Raw genomic sequence first — 12,844 nt, forward strand, 5'->3', positions numbered from 1 at the left:
AAGCTTAATCAAACACTAGTTAGAGTCCATTTCAGTGGGGATAGTTTCAGCAGTCAGCCACTCTTTCACCTTCTGGAAAACGCTTGGACACCAATCCAGTGCGTTCCTTTCAGTCTCCATCACACCTACCTTCTCTCTTTTCATTACATTGCGTCTCTTCCTTCTTTCTCTGTCCCTCTGCTTCTCTCAGTCCTTATCAGAAGGTGACAGAATGGTTTCGCAGTACAGCTCAGAGTCACTCTGCAAAAGGCCATGAGCGACTCATTCCCTTTTTAGAGAGTGCTTGTCATTCCTTAATCTCTTTTAATTCTCTCATTCCCTCATTTGCAGGTGGAAGCAGTGGTGTTGGAAGGCGGCACTATTCTCTGATGTTGTTGTCACTTTCACAACGGAGCTTGTTATCACCTTGGCTCAGTGTAAGGGTGCCTTACTTGGCAACTTCTCACAGGCATGATTAAAGCCTGGAGAATAAAGTGGAGCGTACTGCTCTATGGTGATTTTAACAATGATGATGAGATGGACTCATACGTGCAGATGTCTGTTTGCATGTCAGTGCGCATGCATGAGCATAATACTGCTCTTATCATGTGCTGTTTTACTCTAATTATAAACTTAGCCCTAAAAGTAATCACTAATAAATTTGCTTGGGACTGGCTTGGTACTAACATCTCACTGGTTCGCATTCTTTAATATTATTATAAAAAATAAAAAGCTCCTGCTTCAAACTGCATTCATCTCTTTTGTGGTTTATCAGAGCTTCGTCAGAGAACAGCTGCCAGATTAGTTCAGCTAAATGGGACGCTGCAAAAGCCACAGTTTTGATGTATACATGTTACCCATTATTTTCCAAGTAGGAATCACTTCTGCAAAATATAGCTCTATACTAATACCTTCAGTTGATCTTTTTCAAACCGTGTCTTCACCTTTAAATGTTTGCGGCAGGTCTCCTCCCCTGCATAATTCTGATCACAGACTCGAGGGGGAAAAGAACAATAATAATAAAGTCATTTTCAGATCTTAGTCAGGTACTTTGTACAATTGCCAATCAGGATATCAATTCAGAGTTGCTGTTGTATTAAGTCCATCTGGCATTCATCCTAAGAGTAAGAGCCCAGAATTTGTTCCATCACCAGCCTGACTATGGTCAGGTGGTTTTTGCGGTCAGGAAATTGAATAAAATGTGTGGAGGGAAAAGAAGAAGAAAAACTGTGATACTGTGTGTAAAAAAAATGAGAAGCACTCAGAAGAATTCTGTTAGCTCGAAGCACATTATCACGGACCTCCAATGCTTGCTGAGCAGTAGTAGACTGTACTTCCTCCTACTGTGATCAAAAGTGCCATCAAGAGTCTGTGTGGATTAAACAGTAATGATTGCACTCTTTGAGAGACCTTTATTTATCTGCTTGATATATTATTGCGTCTAGTTTTTCACTCCTACTTCCTATCTTAATCTACTATACCCTCGGGTCACCATCGTTGTCTTGCTTCTTATAAACCACCACTCACTGCACTTGTTTCCCTTTCCTGTAGTTCTTTAGAACTACATAGAACATAATTAGCCCACGCAGTAAGCTGATTGATGTTGCCATGTCCGTTCAAACAAACAAACATTCCTCCAATTAGCGTCTTATTTTTAGCCACCACGCACAAGCTGATGGAGCACAAACTCTTAATATGTTAACAGGTTGCCAAGCACATACAGCCTTTGATTCTTACACATGTCTGTCCAGCATTTATAGAAACTGTTCGCCTGTGCAAGCAGTGAGGGTGTGAAAGCAAAAGGCAATAACAATGGCTGTGATTAAGTGTTTTTTTTTTTTACTCTGAGAGCATAGTGGCATTAGGGAACAAATGACAAGCTGTGAAGAAATTGGGAAGTAGACGGTAGGGGAGAAAGGCAACATAGAGAGAAAAAAGGAGTAAGAACACACTGCTAAGTGAAACTCCCATGCCAGAGACTTCTGTGAAGTCTGTGAAGGATGCACCTCCGCTTCCTCGCTTTTCCATTTATTTCAAAACTGACACATTTGAGAGAGATTTTTAAATCATTTATTCCGCATGGCATTATGAATAATTTTCTCTTTCTACATGATTTGACAGAATATTGAATCTAAACACAGTTCTGCGCTCGCTGTTGAGGAGACTTTAATAATGATCATCACTAATATTGATTTTCTCAGTTTGAAAAGTCTTTTTTGAAATCACAGGCTGTCTTCATATAAGGCCTTAGCCCGTCCCCTTTATCCAGTGTAGACATAACTATTTAATCTGCACTCCAGGACTGAGCTCTATTTTCTTTCGACCTGCTCACACACACACGTGCATGCACAGTATGTGAGCTGGTTGACTGAGGAGCAGTGGTGTGCGGTTTGGATAAAGCTTTGATGTGATCCTCATGCGATGAAATGATGAAGATGTTAAGCCAATGAAAACAAAGACAGGCAGAGAGAGAAGAAGAGGAAGAAGGTATGTTGAGATAGATCATCTGAACTTGGACCTCTTGAGACGTGAGCAAGACGTAGAGAGAGAAATGTGACTGAGTGTGTGTGGAGACTGACCCCAAGTGAGAAGGAAACTGTCAGAGAGCTCTATGTGTCGAAAACGAAAGGGAAACTGACAAAGAGAGACTTATCTCAATGAAGAGGATTTAATCACAGTCCCTGCAGTTAACCAATAACATCATTATCCTTCCCCCCGCCCCCGTCTCATTCTATCCATCCACCTCTGTCCCCCCCCTCCCCACACCGACACAGACCGTTGATTCCAGGCAGCTTCCCCTCCCTCACAGCCTCCCCCTTAATGGAAAACTCAAGGTGTTCCGGCTCATTCCATGTTCATCTGAGTCTAACGCAATAACTCTCCAAATGGAGCTTGTTATTCCATTATCACCGGTGTGTGTGTGTATTTGTGTGTCTGTATGTGTGTGTGTGATCCCCTAAGAAGTCCCAGCAGTGCTTTATATTTGAGAACAGAGCCATCAGGTGTCACACTGTGAGGTTTCTCACCGTCTGAGTCACAAAGGATGAGTCAGTCACGGCAGGAGAGCTGATTGGAGAGACACATGTCAGACATCAGCTCTCCTGACCGAGTCAGTCAGTACACAGACCCTCAGGCAACCCCCTAAGTAAGCCTACATTGAAATAATCTTGAAAGATCACCAGGGATTTTCATTCCTGCCATAGAGGGATGGTTAAATACTTCACATACAGACAAAAAGAACATTTAAAGACATAAGTGACACATGGGAAGTTACAAAAACCTAATTCTTAACTTTTACCTGATGCAGTTTCTTTAGAAAATCGTGTAAATTGCTTGTAACAAGACACAATGAGGTAACTGTAACAAGAGGATAACACCAACACAACACACACTTTTGTTGCAAGTTAATTGTCATTTGAAAAAAAGTCAAATAAATACTTTCACCTCACCTTCAGATTTGTTTAACTTGTTAACAGAATAACAGACTAAGTGGTCTGGCAGGGTGAAGTTACATTGCCATGTACCTGCAAAGAGCAACACAAATTAGCAAACAGTCAAACATGAAGTTTAATTGGAAGTAGTTAGGGAGGTTAAAGGCACCCCATTGGCGTTGATTAAAGTTCACGAACATTTACGGGGCTGATTAAACAAACTAACAAACTTAAACACAAACACCTGAGCTGCCAAGGAGGAGGCACATGTAAGACTAGGCTTTTCGTTTCCTTTTACGTGTAAGGCAAAGTAAAGAGAATCATGGGTAACAGCCTGGACATGATATAATATAACATTCTAGGACAGAACATTGTGATTGTACGCTTTGTTTGTTCAGACAGGAGAAATGTCTGAGGTTGATTGGAAGTGATTGTGTGCTACAGTTCCTAAGATTATGTGAAAGCATCACTGCAACACCTTTAAGTGAATGTGTCAAGATGTTTCAGTGGGAAGAAATGTGTTTTATCTTTCATTATTCTAACATATGCAATTGTAAATATGTCAATTTCATAAGTAATCAACATATAAATTGGGCTTTTTTGACAACAGGTCAACAAATGGTTACCATCATGTGAAATTCATGCTGTTTCCTTGTACAATGTTTAAGTGCAGTGTTTCACAGAAATGGCAATGTATGTATTTTGTAATGGTATGACATGCTCAGAGTAATTGGGAGCTAAAATAATGAAGTGAACATGATGCAGTGTCTCGATAAATAAATAAAGCATCGATGGTCTTGTGGTGTAATTTCACAAACGGGCCTACAGGCCACCTTGAAAGTTTCTCCCATGTCATTGATCAACCATTACAATTTCATAAAAAAAACATGTGGGCCTTGCTGCATATTCTAAGAATGGCATGCAGTGGGCCACAGCATTGGTTATGTGGATGGTGGCTATCATCTTTTAATGACAGCAATCCCTGCAAGCAGGTCTAACCCTGATACAAGGTTGCTGAGGAGAGAGCTGTACACCCCGATTTGCTACAGAACTGCTAAATGACGTGGTGAACAGCTTCAAGGTGTTGGTCCGCATCTTCCCAGACAGGGACAAATGTCGGCCAACAACACAAAACACTGGGGACACATCCAAGTTCCACATTTGAGGAGAGACGCCACATTCGTCTACTCATTAATAGACCAGGCAGTGGAGAAAACAAACTCCTGCCCATTCCTGAATGTGGTGCTCATCCTCAACCAGTTTGACCAGAAAGACATCGAAGAGGTGGCTCTGACAGACATTTTTGACACCTCTGATGTCAAGTCTGTGTGTGTCCACTTTGCCTGCAACATGGCAGCCAAGGACCATGACACACGCCTCCTGTCCCCCAGATAAGGACCAAGTCTCTACGACCTACGGTTCCTAAAATACAGATTTTTAAATTTTCATGCTGCAGGAAGTGACGTATCTTGGGAACGAAAGGTCGTAGCGACTCGGTACCAATGGAAAGAGCACCCCCAAAAACGGGGGGTAGGTCAAGGTCCCATCTTTCTACCCACTTCACAGACAAAGTTATTCATGATGTTTGGAAACATGTACCGGACACATGTAACATGTAACGAAATGAGGTTTCCTACCAAGCTCAAAAACAAATACACACCACAATAAAGTGACTTGTGTCCTTGTTCCTCCCTGCCATTGTTGTTTAACAGCATGACAGTGACTAGGTAGCTGTCACGTGACAAATGAACGAGAGATGGATCTGTATGAACGAACGTATTGCTCGTCACACAGCCTAAACCGCCTGTCACGTGACAGCTGGTACAGGACAAGTAAATGAAAAACTCACACTCATTCTGACAATTAATTTATAATGAGTTTTAAGTCCCAAGTTCCCTAAATTGTTTACATGGTGCATTTACTATTATTATTATTATTAATAATAATATTATTACATTTGTTGATGTTTATAGTGTATAACAAAAAATCTAATGTTGGTCTAATTTTCAAAAGTACACTTTACAATATATACACAATAATACTATACACATCCAAAGACCACTAATTAATAATGATTTCATGAATGAATAATGTATGTCAGGTGTCACGTGACAAATGAACAAATGACACAAACCAGACACGCGAACGAATCAATTATTTCTTTGTACTTGTTTCTGAGCCCACAGCCCTGTAGCTGAGCTACAGCCGTTACGTGACAAATGAACGAAAGAACGATCCGTATAAACGAACTGTTGTGCTTAAAAAACAGTTGATTGGATTTTTTCCTTTACTGTTTAAGTAAGTATAAGTGTTTTTTGTTCTTTGTTGTTAAAATATGATAAACAACATGGATGACGGCTGGACAGAGGCGACTCCCACAATCAACAACAGGAGTTTCGTGCCCCTGGTACACCAAATCCGGAATGGGTTCCAAGAGTGGTTTCCCAGGGCCCTCTCGGTGGTCAGGGTTCTGGTCCTGCTAACAGTTTTGCATTTATGGACTTATGAATTTATTATAGTGTGATGATATGGTCCTAATAAGGCTAATGAAATAACAGTTTTGTAATCATGTGGAGTTTAAGAATTATTTATGGGGTACATTAACATACTAAAGTAGGGCAAAGTAAATGTTACACAGGAAAAAATGTGCAATTAATTAACCAATATTACACAGGGTCATTTACATATTAAGTTGGTCACCAGTACGCACATGCTCAGAGTTGCTAAATCTACTCAGTAATTGTGGGCTTAATAACCAATTTACTGTTTGTGGGCTGTGAATGAATGAATGCTGCCCGTTTCCTTCTTATCCCCTGTAGTGCTGGAGTAGGAAAAAAAAGTGGTATCTAAGCAGTGCTGTGATTCACAGCATGAAATTGCTAAATCAGGTTTATCCTGATTCAAATATACTGTACATTAAATGGGATAAACATGTCTGTGAGAGTCACAAATATTCAATCTATGTAATACAATTCATTTTATTTTTCATAAACCTGTGTGTTTATTGCTTTCACACTATACTTAACCTGCACGTTGTGCAGTTTAGTTTAACATTAAATAATACTCCTGGAAGCACCCACCAGCAACACAGCTGGGAACTGTTGTCTCAGCATCTTCTGTAGTTAGCTGTTGGTATGAGACAAGTTTTATTGTATTAGTGTGGGGAAGAATAGGTTTAGATTAAGCTGCACATCAGCACTCTGTCATTTTATGTTACCATCTTCAGGTCTAAGCCTGTCCATTTACCAGCTCATTCCCACATTTCAGGAGTTAACAATTTTCACTTGCAACAATCCTTTTTCATTTTTTACTGCTGTAATGATGCAAGAAAGAAAGAGTGCATGAATAACAGGCTAGATTTAATGAATAATCTGAGACCTTCAGGGGGCCAGACAAGCTCCTTAAGCTACAAACACACAAGGTTCTTTCACTAACCAACATAATTACCCCCCACCCTGAATCCAACATTCGGAAAGAGGAGCATAACCATCTCAACATCAGTTGTACTCTACTGGGGCTGAGAACAGATGGCACCAAGAAGCAGCCAAAAGAAGGCGAGCGGATGTCAGGCGTCACCTATATTTGGGTCTGCTGTTGTGTTATTCTTCTTAGTAACATGCATAATCTCTTTTCTTTTCATTTTGCATACTTAAACTATTACAAGACATTAGTAAAACAAATCAAAAATTGCTTAATAGTTGTCTCAAAAACAGACAATGATGGACAATGGACAGAATTAAAACAATGCATTTATTTACTCTAGTCATATTTGTTAAGTCACAGTAAATATGGTTACCATAACCTAAAAGTAAGATAGAACACACATATAGGTAAATGGTCATTCCCTTCCTGGAAATCTAATTAAAAAACTGCATTAATGTTCATCTATATGTATACCCTAATTTAAATATAATAACACTAATATACATCTTTCCCAAACTTTTGTTGCTCTGTTAATGCGTGTCATAATTGCTTTATAAGTGCCTCATAATTGCAGAATAATCACACTGTAATTTGGAGAGGATGATTTAGAAACATTCAAAACCACAAACTTCAAACAATTCTAAAAAAACAAAACAGTGTTTTTCTTAAAAAAACATCATATTTCTTTTTTTTCACTTCAAAACAACAAAATATGATTTTTTTTTTGTTTGTAGTGTTGGTGGTTTCAAGGCCACTGATCGAGCCCGAGGTGAATTTGACGCTGTAAAAGGTTTGTTGTTCCCAATAGTCCATTGTGTAAATGCTGGAATAAAGTCTTGATTTCTTCAATTCAGCATTAATATGCGTTTGGAGTGTTTGGGGTGAAACAATCCTTTTACCAGCCAGCCAAAACACATTGAATTATCTCCTCTTACAGGCAACAGTTTATATAATATTCCCACTGCTTGGTACAGTTGAATTTATGGACTAAGAGAAACCGTGTTCCTCTGTGTTCCGCTCCTCTTTTCTTCTGTCCTCTTCCACAAGCAGAGTCTGTTCATCTGGAGGAAGATGAAAGGATGACTTTTGCTCATTGATATAAATAAATGGAGAGAGAGAGAGGGATGAGGCGAGGCCGTGTAGGAGGAAAGATATCCTTGGGGCAAAAGAAGGAGTAGGAGAGAGGGATGAGCCGACCACAGGGAGGAGAGGAGGTGGAGGGTGAGGGCGAGAGGGAGGTGGAGAATGAAGAGTGGAGATATGCATAGAGAGGAGGGAAAGAAGAAAGAAAGGGAACGAGAGGAGCAGAGGGAAACAACAGGGAGGAGAGAAACAGCAAAACAAAAAGAGGAGAGACACAAGTGAGAGGAGAAAAGGGTGACGGCGCGAGAAAAAAGAAGCTCCTCACTTTATGAGATTTTCCACCACGTATAATTACAACTATCATCAAAGGGTGCAAGTAATTGAGTGTGCAAATACTGTATGTGCAGACACGTGCGCGTGTGTTTTAAGAAAGTGCACGTTTGGTTGCTGCATACGCACTTGCATATACATTTGCACGCACGTCTGTGCTTGAATTGTCTTGATTTTCAGGAGCTCATCTATCGACTTTACCTACGAGCCTGTGTACCTTTATGTGTGCATGGCTACTCACATTACATGTACCTAGGTGTGTGTGTATGTGTGTGTGCACAGAGCCCTAATCTCCTCCTCTTGTGCTGGTTGAAGTACATTTAGATGAAGCGCCAGTTAACCTTTCTTTCCTGTCTAAAGCCATGGCGTCGTGACATTTTATTAACTGTGGCAGGTGATATATTACCACACTTCCCACAGTAAGATTACATTACCCCTCTGCTTTCTCCCCTTATTCCTCTTTCCAACCACTCCTCTTCATTTCTCCTCTCTTCTACCGCCTCTTCCCTCCTTTTCCCGCCTCCTTGTCCGTCTTTCGTTCTCCCCGCTCCTTCCTACCCGGCTGTATCCACCCCAGTAATTACACTAAAGACGACAGGGGGGCAGCAAGGAAGAAAGAGAGGAACAAAAGGGCAAGAAGATCTCAATGTCAGCCACTTTTTGAGAGAGACACAAGGAGAAAGAGACGAGATGTTCAAAGAGAAACAGGGAATTGAGAGTGACAGAGGAAAAGAGCAGGGTTGAAAGGTACGGAGATACTCTTAAGCTTACTATAGAGCCCTCCTTACCAAGCAGGCAATCGCATCTGGCTGCCAGTGATGGCTGTGTCGCCATGGTCTCCAAGATACATGGAGGACTTTAGTAATAGCACCTTCCAACACAGGAGGGGGAGCACAAGAAAGAGTAAATTGAAAATAGGTTCAACTGCAGTGAGATGAACTTACTGTTGCTGTTGTACAGGTTAGATCTGTTGCTCAGTGTCCATCAACATCCTTACTTCAACAAGGGGAGTGTGACTGATGAGGTTGGGTGTGATGACGCCCACTGATGTGTGAAGGGATAGTTGATGGTTTAGTGGAAAGGATGGACAAAAGGGCAGATGAGTGAAAAAAAAGAAAGAAAGAAAGAAAGAAATGATGTTGGTGAGGAAGTATTTACTGAACAAACAAACAAAGACATTAATCATCTCAGTCGCCAGGTAACTAATGAAGGTTGGACGTAATGTCTTAATTTTCTTCAGTCTCAACTCACTCAGAATAAATACAACATGTTGCTTTATGGCTACTGTCAACTGAGAAATTCTCTTCATTTTTATGTTGTGTATCCTCGGAGAATGTTATGTCTTTTATAGTCTAATAGTCATTCATAGTAATGTCATTTTTTCCCTTTAACTGAGTCGGAGCAAGTGACTTTTCAAAACCACCAACATCATTTTAAGTCGGCACGGAACTTTGGAAGTGGTTCTGAAGAGCAATTAACCTGACATTCACAACAATATGCATATTTAAGAGTTATTACTCCTTTACGTCAACTTATTGTACAATGACCTATACAGGTGCAACAGTGCAGGTTTTTATTGCCATCTCTTTTTCTCTGCCTGCCAAGGCAGGGATATAGTTAGCTATCTACCTAGCTTGGGAGGGAAATTGACATTGACGATTCTTATTAAAAGCTATGATTGGTCAACTGTCTCTCCAAAAACAGCAAAAAAAACCCAGCATTTTCCACAATATCAATTTGGATCAACATAGAGGGTGATCAGAGGTCTGAATCTGAATGGTCCTTTACAAAAACAGAAAAAAAACATTCTCAACAATACTTGAATTTTGAGCCCACCTTATTGGTGTAATTCTGTTTTTGGCATAAATAATTAGGCAAGGATAAATGTTGGCACTTGATATATTGTACCACAGTTATCTTAAAATGTTACATTGAGATTTGTAACAGCAGCCACTGTGGACATACGTGACAAACATCATAATGACATACTAAAATCCCGCAGCCTGACTGAGGCTGAGAGCGACTGGAAGGGACCACGGGAAGGAAATGTCTGCGTTGGCGACTTCTCATTTTACTTTTCTGATAAACCATTGTAATGGTAAAAGTGAATAAGAGTAATGAAGTCAGACTCAGCTACACAGCCATCTAAAGTTTGCCAAAGTTAGTCACCATAAAACACTGGTCATACTAGACCAAGTAAAGCCATATTAGTGTTAGTTATTTTACTTATGACATAGTCTCCCTTTAACTTATCTTAGAGCAGATTTTGTGGATAAATGTAAAGTCATGCAGAGAAGCAGGTGACTTGCATCAACATGAAGAGCAGGAAAGGGCATGTAAGGCTATTAGAACTACAGCGTAATTAATAGCTGGCAAGTTGCTTGCCCAGCCGAACTGTTGGGAGGGGCCTACCTATCACACTAATTTGACAGACAGGTTTTGGATCGGATTTGGTCCACTGAGAGTCGGCCGCTCTCCAGTCCAGTCAGTCACCTTCATAGAGTCTGACACCACACTGCTTTCCTCTAATTCAAACTTCACATCCAATCACTTTTCATTTTCTCATAAATCCTGTTAGATCCCGCCTCCCTCCCTGTACCCCTATTAGGTGATTGTGTTTTAATTTGCAGCAACGAATGAGCTATTAGCTGTCGCTGACACGTTACCCATGTAATGCTGGAAACGAGGAGAGCAGCTGTGACAGTTTATCCTCATTCACTCACTCACTCACTCACTGAGCTGCAGGCACACACACACACACACACACTAAACACTAACTAAATTAAATGCACCTACTTTTGGAAGTGAGATCAACCGTGCTGCCCAAGACTGACTCAGAGCAGAAACACAGAGAGACACGACACGGGGCAGATGAGCAAAGCTGACTTCTGTTTATTTGCTGTTTAAAAAGTTGCCAACACGCTGAGCACATATTCACAGGGTGGCTCAGAGTGTGAAGAAAAGGGACAGAGGAGAAATTTCCGACAGAAAATACATATTTTTTTTTCTTCAGAGAGGAGACACAGGGCTTTAGTTAATTGCGGTTGCAGGAGATGTCAGTGTCTGCTTGGCATCAGAGTTGACTGGCAGTGAGACAGAAACCTTATCAGCGAGATAAAAAAGTGAGAAGGGGATGCAGGAATGGGAAGAGAGCTGAGAAGAAAAAGAGGGGCTGCTAAATGAAATGGAGAAAGAGAAGGAGCATGACGACGGTAAAATAAAAGATATTCTAATTCTGTCTTATCTGTAAAGGTGGAGAAGTTTTATCTCCTTCACTCATCACCTTGCTACTTCAGATCACCAGAGTGGTTTGACTGGTTGCCAGTCAGACATAATGTAATAAAAATACAACCTTTTTTTGGCCTCTCTGCTGTCCGTTTACTTCCCTTTCACAAGCCTCCTCTCTCTCCTCTCTGTGCAGTCCCAGTAGCAGTTTTGACTTTCTATCTTATCTATCCTATCTTCCGCTCTTTCTCTTTGAGCTCCCCCTCTATTTCTCTCCCCAGCGCAATTTCTTTGTCTTAGATGAGTTTCGTGTTGCTTTCATCTGTTTCCCATTTTTTTCCCTTTCTGTGCTCTTTATGTCCTCGTTCCCCTTTCAGCTCTCTTACTTTATATTATTCTGTAGCACCTTTTTGAATATCTCTTCTCCCTTTGCTGCATTCCGCTTGTACTACTCCAATCAAATTCTGATCACATCTTTATATCAAAGATACCAACCTTCCAGGAGGGACTACTTTCATGTGATGGAACTTGCTTATAATCCTTTCAAAGCTAAAAAGCCAAGGCTGAATATTACCACTCAACATTATTGACCTTCTACTTACACAACACTTCTTTGTCAGTTTTCTGACTCGTACTTACTGTTCTCGGTGTACCAACTACAAGCAGTGAAAAGCAGCAACATTTCCACATGAGGTCAACAGTGGCAGCTGGTAAATGAAGAGGGCATAATGTCAATGTGATAAAAGTGCTGCATGTTCACAGTTCAATATATTATTTAACACTTTGTATTATATTGTATTATCTATATTCTTCTCCTGGTTTAAACTCAAGGTTCAACTTGAACTTTTTCTATCAATGACAGACACACTGTGAGCTGGTTATATGTCCGATAAAGGCGAACCAACCTTCCTAAGTTGTGCTTAATGTTATTTTAGGCGATAGATATCAATTCTTATGCTTTGTGATACTGATTCCCATTCTGCTGGAGATGTCTTCTCATACAGTCCCCATTTTTCCTGCTTTTTTATGGCTAACAGTACCCTTTGTCCAGATTGTGGATATGGGCTTGTTGGCAGAGAGTCTGGTATATTAGCTGTGCTGTCTTAAGTCCACCCAGGAGACCCAGAGAGTGTCCAACATGCAAATATCTGTGTAAATATTCTACACCATCCATAGTATGCACAATAGAACGCCATCTCTACCGTCACTGGTAACACCTTATAATGATTATTGTAAAAAAAAAAAAGGTTAACTTAATTTTATTATCTTATAATGTTACATTAATGTTAACAAACAAAGAAATCACAACTAATAATGTTTACTAGATTATTCGATTAATGTTTATAGATTATTATAGGCTTATTAACAAATAA

Source organism: Larimichthys crocea, chromosome X, assembly GCF_000972845.2.
Source record: "Larimichthys crocea isolate SSNF chromosome X, L_crocea_2.0, whole genome shotgun sequence".
Lineage (NCBI taxonomy): Eukaryota > Metazoa > Chordata > Actinopteri > Sciaenidae > Larimichthys > Larimichthys crocea.